General features: G+C 51.9%; 1 non-coding gene across 1 annotated transcript; it reads left to right on the top strand.

The window, feature by feature from the left end:
* The first annotated feature begins 645 nt into the window (after positions 1 to 645).
* On the top strand, positions 646 to 715 carry LOC114101145 (small nucleolar RNA SNORD104). The gene has a single exon (XR_003584240.1). It is a non-coding gene; the product is annotated as a small nucleolar RNA SNORD104 (small nucleolar RNA).
* The last annotated feature ends 6,648 nt before the right edge of the window (positions 716 to 7,363 follow it).

Below are 7,363 nucleotides of genomic sequence, written 5' to 3'. Positions count from 1 at the left end.
TTGCAAACAGGTCCTACTTCTTGCCAGGCCTGGGTGGCATCCCATGTGGACAGATGGCAGGCTGTCTGGACAGGGCTGCTGGGCAGAAAGCCTAGTTTTCTTACTGCCCTTCTTTGCCTTGACCTTTCACAGGCATCAAGTGGGAACGGGGACAGCAGGTTGGAGTTGTTGGGGGGCCGAGGTTGTCTTCATTTTAACATTAAGCTGCTAACAGTGAGGAAAGAGAAGCCTCCTGGGCCTTGGGCTCCCCACCTGTGAGAGCTGGGTCGCTCCCCATTGAGGGAGAAGGGAGAATTCTCGGAGGTGTCCCAGGAGGGTGTGGCATCAGGCCTGGCATGGAATGCCCAGTGTTTGTGGAGAGAGGGAGGATGTGCCCCAGGCTGCCTGACACTCCTCCCACCTGGGTATGTATAAGTCCTCATTTGGACATCAGAGGAGAAGCCCCAAATCCAACTGTGCACCCATCAGGTGTGCTACAGATGTTGACTTCCAGTAATATTAAAAAGGCAGGCAGCGGTTTTATGCCCCCATTTGAAGAATGAAGAATGGAGTGGCTTTTTTTTGGCATTAGCAAGGCCAGCAAGTTCCTGACTGGGTGGGCTGGTGCTCTGGGCCCAGGAGCAGGGTGGAGGCAGGTGGCTGGCAGCCACGATGATGTTCCAGTTGAAGCATCTGGTAGACTGCTGATGTGGTTGATGTGAACTGGGGTCTGAGGTGGCGGTAAAAATGAGAAAAGAATGAAGCTGGGCATGGGAGAGTAAATCGGAGTCACCACTGCAAATAGGGTCTGGCAATTTCAGTTCATGAAACCAGGACCTATCCTGTGCTAGGCCCCAGTCCTGGGATCAGTAGTGACTTTCATTCTTCTGGACCAAGAAAGCTCCTTCCACCTGGTTCTATGGTAATGAAGGCAGCATGGCTTCTCTTTAGTCTCCTTGGTAAACCGCAGTCTCTCTAGGCTGCCTGGGCACAGCCCTCAGGTCTGCAGGAGTTGGAGAAACAAGTGGCGGCCCCTCCCAGCTTCTGTAGCCGTCTTCCTTCCTTGGCCCTTACTGGCCTGCCTGGCAGCCCTGCAGGGACCTTGTGAAGTCAGCTGGCTGTTGTACACAGTGAAGCCTGCTGGCCCCAGCTCTGCCCTGACCAGCTGGGTGGCCAAGACCATGGGGCGTCTCTGGGGAGGATATGGGAGGGGTGGGCACTGAAGCGACTTTACATATCCAAGGGGGTGTGCCTTCCTTCCTGCGCGAGGAGTTGCACGGTTCATCTTCAGGAGACATGTGAGGGTCTGTTTCCACCTCATGTCTCTGCAGACCAGTTGTGGACATGCATTTCCTCATGGGCAGTATCTGACCCCCCATGGGGCAGCCGCAGATCAAAGCAAGCAGTGGAAGCCCCAGTTGGGCACAACTTCCCTGAGACTGGAGCCTGAGTGTGGCATGAAGTCCCCGTCGATGACAAGAAACAGGGTCTCCCTCCTCTTTCCTGGGCCAAGCCTACTCAAGCACTAGGGGAGCCAGCCAGGAAGGCCTATGGAGCAGCACAAAGGGTCTGGCCATCTCCACCTAGGACCTCACTCCACCTGTGCCCTACAGCAAGTCAGTCACTGGGGCCACTGAGTGGCCTCATCTGCAAAAGTTTGACTTCCGAGACTAAAAGGAGTAATGTGAGCTGGGGGTTGGCTCGGTGGGAGGAATGAATGAAATGAGCAACATGTCTGGCACACGAGGCTGCCCCACAGGGTGTGGACTCCACCATTAGTACCCCTGAAACCAAATGGGAACACCGTTCCCGCAGTCACCAGTTCATGTCTCAGAATCCCATCCTTGGAGTCCTAGCTTGACTTAGCTGAGGAGAGAGAGAGATGGGAACAGAGAGATGGCAAGGGTCAGCCCATGAGAGGCCTTGATGCCTCTTGCAGTAGTCTGGACTTCATCCTGCAGCTGACAGATCACAAAGGGGCAGACAGGTGCACCATTTATGTTGTGGGTAAGCCATGGCCCCTGAGGTTGGGTAGGAGATTTAGAATCAGCTGTTGCACAGCAGAGATTGGCTAGGACTTTGATAGTGTTTCAAAGTGTTAAAAGCTCAGTGGACACATGTGGACGAGTCCTACCAGCGACCAGGCAGGCTTACTCCAGTGCTGGATCCCCATGCTGAGGGCCCTGTATAGGCCATTCCCTCCCGTGACCTCAGTTCCCTCCTGTGGAGAAAATGGGGATCAGCCAGTCCACCTTTCGTCTGGTGGTAGGCTTTGTCATTTGATCACAGGTGGGATTAAATGTCAGCATCTGTGAGGAATTCTTAAAATCGTAGTTGTATTGAAGCATAGTTGGTCTTGCCATCTGACAGCCCTAATATGAACCCAGCTCCGTGTGTGGCCTGTGGCTCCACGTTTGACCAATCTGTAAAAAGACTTCTTTTAAAGATGATTGGGGCCAGTGCTGTGCCACACACCTGTAATCCCAGCAACTCAAGAGGCTGAGGCAAGAGGATCAAGGCCAGCCTTAGCAACTCAGAGATATCTTGACTCAAAATAAAAAAAAAAAGTGCTGGGGATGGGGCTGGGACAGGGACCGTAGCTCAGTGGTAGAGCACTTGCTTCCCACATGTGAGGCACTGGGTTCAATTCTCAGCACCACATAAAAATAAATACATAAAAAGATGTTGTGTCCACGTACAACTAAAAAAAAAAATTTTAAAGGGGGTACTGGGGATGTAGTTCAGTGGTTAGGCCACCCTGGGTTCAATTTCTACCACCAAAAAAAAAAAAAGTACATTAGAAGATATTGAGGAATTATGGTTAATTTTGTTAGGTATGCTGATGGTAGTGATTATGCTTTAAAAAAAAAAAAAGTCTTCCTTACAGTAGAGACGCATATCAAGCTAAAATATTTTCATGTGAACTGATATACCTGGGATATTTTCTGAAAGAGTCTAGAAAAATTAAAAATACTGATTGTGGGGAGATGAGCAGGGCAAGATATTGATTTCTATAGAGATTTGTATTGGGGCTTTACCACACTGTCCTCTCCTTTGCATATATTTGACATTTTCTCTAAATAATATAAGGCCAGCACATCTTCTCTGATGAAGACCCAAGTCTCAGCAATACCAGGTCTTCTTTTTTATTGGAGGTGAGGGTACCAGGGACTGAGCCATATCCCCAGCCTTATTTTATATTTTATTTAGAGATAGCATCTCACTGAGTTGCTTAACATCTCTCTTTTGTTGAGGCTGGCTTTGAACTCATGATCCTTCTGCCTCCACCTCATAAACTGCTGAGGTTATAATTGTGCCACCGCACTGAACTCCAGGTCATCTTACTGGGGAAAAAAACAAAAACAAAAAACACTCCACCCCCCCACACACACACACAAAAAAAAAAACCCAAAAACAGTTATGGTGGCATACACCTGTAATCCCAGCAATTTGGGAGACTGAGGCAAAAGGATCACAAGTTCAAGGTCAGCCTCAGCAACTTAGTGAGACCTCCGCCTCAAAATAGATAGGGGATGTAGCCCATGGTGGAACAGTCATGCAATTCTCAGGGCCATAAAAGAAAAGAAAGAAATTATGAGGTTTCCCTTGAAGGCTTTTCCCTGTCATGGTATTCCAGAACATTCCATGGGTCAGGTACTTCATCCTGTGAAGATGCCTCATTATGAAGTAAACAATTGCATGCTTTACATAGCGGGTAATCCTGCTGTGGGATGAACCCATTGGTTTTTTAAAATATTTTTTAAAGTTGTTGATGGTGCCGAGGATCAAACCCAGCACCTCACGCATGCCAGGCAAGTGTGCTACCACTGAGCCACAACCCCAGTCCCTGGATGAACCCATTGTTGCAGCCAGCACATGGAGCTTGGGACAGTGGGAAGTGATTCCCAAGTGCTCTCAAGGCACCTGCCAGTCTCTGCATGGTGGACTGGACATATTGGCAAAGTACAAATCTGAGCTAATCTTGACTCTGTCTGCACGGCCTCCCCCACAGTTGTTCCCACCTTGACACCATCTGAATGTCTGTGTCACCCTAAATAGCAAGCATGGACTTTCTCCATAGAATACAGATTTGTTGCCAGGCACGGTGGCACATGCCTATATCCCAGTGGCTCAGGAGGCTGAGGCAAGAGGATCATGAGTTCAAAACCAACCTCAGCAACTTAGCGAGGCCCCAAGCAACTCTGCAAAATAAAATACAAAAAGGGCTGGGGGTGGGGCTCAGTGGTTAAGTGCCCTGGGTTCAATCCGAGGTTAAAAATATATAGCTAGATGGCTGGCTGGATAGAGAGAGGCGTCCTTAGGAGTGGCAGAATCCTGCAGTGGAGCCCATGGGCTAGAGAAGTCACGTTTGTTCGAGGGAGAAGGAGGCAGGGGAGGTTTTCAAGGCAGAAGGAGGAGGCCCTCGTATGATGTTTGAAATGGCAGTCCTGGGCTAGAGGATCAGTGAGCAGGGTGGTGCCAGTCCAGCCTGAAGAGCAGCTGTAGGGAGGTCCCGGTGCAGAGGTGTCTTGGTGCCAGGCTGATTGCGTCTTTTGGATGCTGTGTGACAGCCCCTCCTTCAGGACCTCCCGGTTTTATTTATTTATTTTTTAGGGTTGATGCAGTGCCTCCACTTTTATCTTGACACCTCCTATCCTGTGTGGCCCCCAGCCCCAGTGTGTTGGTATCAGAAGGCGGGGCCTTGGAAGCTGATTGGGTCACAAACGACACCTTCATAGATGGGACTAGTGCCATGTAAAAGGGACTCCAGAGAGCTCCCTCACCTTTCTCCCACATGAGGACACAGTGAGGAGATGCTAGATGTAAGAACATGGACCTTCGGCAATCTGCTGGCACGTTGATCCTAGGCTCCCCGCCTCCAGAACCCTGAGAATTCGGTTTCTGTTGTTCAGGAGCCACCAGCCTGTGGAGTGTTCTGCTGCCCTGGGGGGACAAAGACAACTCCCCGCAGCCTTGGCCCTGCCTCCTCTGCCAGTCTCCCCTCCCCTCTTCCACCTCAGCTCTCAATTCTCCACACTGCCCCCCTCCACAACCCCAGGCATGTTTGGTGATTTGGCCATAGAGGCAGCACCTCTGGTTCCTGAATACCTGGCTGGTGTCACAGTTCCCTCTCAAACCTCACCCGGTGGGGGCTCAAGCTGCACCTCTCGCCACAGGTGCTCAGGACTTGGGGAGCACGTGGCCATGCTGTTCCCAGCACCACCTTGCTCTAGTCAGGATTTTCACTCTGATCATAAAGATGGAGATTGGGGCTGGCGCTGGGGCTGGGGCTCGGTGGCAGAGCGCTTGCCTTGCACAAGTGCACATGCGACGCACTGGATTAGATTCTCAGCATCGCATAAAAAAAAATAAAACAAAATTAAAATATTGCATCTATCTATAACTAAAACAGTAAAAATAAAAGATAGGAGATTGTTATAGGAAACTTCAGCCTTGACAAAAGGCATGACTCGTCTCCGATGAGCACCTGACATCCTGGGGCTTTTCTCACTGTCCATTCTGGGTTTGATTTTTACAGCCAGCCCTTTCCACGCAAGTTTGTGGAGTCACACAGCACTTTGTGCCATTGAGACTTCTGAAACCTCTTCCCCAGGGCCCTCCCCTCTTGCCCTCTCTAGCCAGTGACCTTGTACAAGGTGGTGACCCCAAAAATCACAGTTTCCACTTCTGTAAAACGGAGTTAATGGTGCCTGCTAGTCAAGATGCCAACATCACCTGCCCTTGAGGTCCTCCTGTTCCTTGTTGGGTACACAATGAGTTTATGGACGGTGATAGATGGGTAGTTGAGGGAGGCTCCGTAGCTTCTGTGTCCTCTTTGAGAGGAACAGCCAGTCTACACTTCAGAATGTGGTGTCCTTTGGAATTCCCCTAATGGTCCCCTTCCTACACAAAGATCCCCACCATCACTGTCTGATCCACGCCAGCCTCTGCTCCCCAGAGCCCACACAGCTCCCCTGAGCCCAGGGAGTGGCAATGACCATCCCCATTTTACAGAAGGGGAAATTGAGGCTCAGACTGAGGAAAAAGTTGGGAGGAACCATTGGGGGCAGGTGTGTCCAAGCCCTACTGAGACAGGGGATTGGAGGCCCTCAGGAAATACTGCTGGGAGGAGGAGCTGGGGCAGGCGGCCTTTCCTTTCCGGAAGCTCAGCTGCACAGGCCTGGTGAGAGGGCATTTAAGAAGCCTCGAGGGGTTCATCTGAGCCTGTTTGTAGGCCTAGTGGCAAGAACTGGTGCTGAGGAGAGGACTGAGCTTGGAGGCAAGAGCTGGAGGCTGAGTTACACTGTGTGAGCCACCTGCCCTCCCCAGGCCTTCAGGTAGGGGCCCGGGGTGTGGCAGAGGTCAGTTGAGCTGCTCTTTCTTTCCTTCTGTAAACCAAGACCCAGCTCTGCTCAGCACCCAGGTGTGTTTTTTCTGGGCTCCCATCTTGGGCAGGGGTGGTTCATACTTATTGGGTGAGGACAATCTCCCAGGAGGATTGGGTCCGCTGGGATCGGGGTCTGGAGGTGAGACCAGCCATCCTGAAACTGTCCTGAGTACCTTCTGTGGGCCAGGGCGAGGAGGCAGATGAAGAGGCAGTACCAGAGGCCACAACCAGGCCTGTGGAGGCTGACCAGGAAGAGGCGGAAGAGATGTCCCAGGAGAAAAGCAGAGGCCAGAGAGCTCAACAAGGTGCCACCCGCCCCTCAGGCTGCACCTTCATTCTGGGCAAACCTCCTAGTCCTTTGGGGAGCTTAAAGGCACCCTCCACATGCTGGAGTAGGAAGACTCCTGCACTCTGCAGATAATTTTCTGTAGAGTTCTTTCCTACCCAGGCTGCCGTGAGGCAGGGAGCCCCTTAACTCTGGTGCCACCAACAGCTATGGAGGGGCACAGGGGAAGTGCAAGGGGCTTTGGGACCCTTTGGGAAATGATGCAGTTGGAATCTGCCCAGCAGGAGAGGGGACAAGGGGGTTGCAAGGTTAGGCTGGAGCCAGGCTTGGGAGGGGTAAAATTCAAGGCTGATAAGTGGAGGAAGCATCTGGTGGCCTTCAGGGGAGTAGAAGTGAACCAGTAGCCTTTTGGAGATGGATCTGTCCCTTCTATCTGGCATGTCACCCCCACTGCCAGACAAACATGAGCCCCCCGTCCACCCAGCACCCTGCCTGGGAGGGAGTTCCCAGTGTTTTCCAGGAGCCCCAGGTGGCTCCGTGAGCCTGGGGGACCTCAGCTTGATGGCAGAGACCTTACACAGGCGGGATCCCCCACAGTGGACAGCAGGTGGGGCCAGGAGCTGGGCCTACATCCCTAGCCCACCTCTGCCCGCTTGCCTGCCATGAGGCTCCACGAGACCTGAGTTCTGCAGACCTCGGCATCAGGCTGT

This window comes from Marmota flaviventris, chromosome 7 (assembly GCF_047511675.1).
Source record: "Marmota flaviventris isolate mMarFla1 chromosome 7, mMarFla1.hap1, whole genome shotgun sequence".
Classification (NCBI taxonomy): Eukaryota; Metazoa; Chordata; class Mammalia; order Rodentia; family Sciuridae; genus Marmota; species Marmota flaviventris.
Note: the sequence above shows the minus strand (reverse complement) of the source record. Positions and strands in the feature narration are given on the sequence as shown.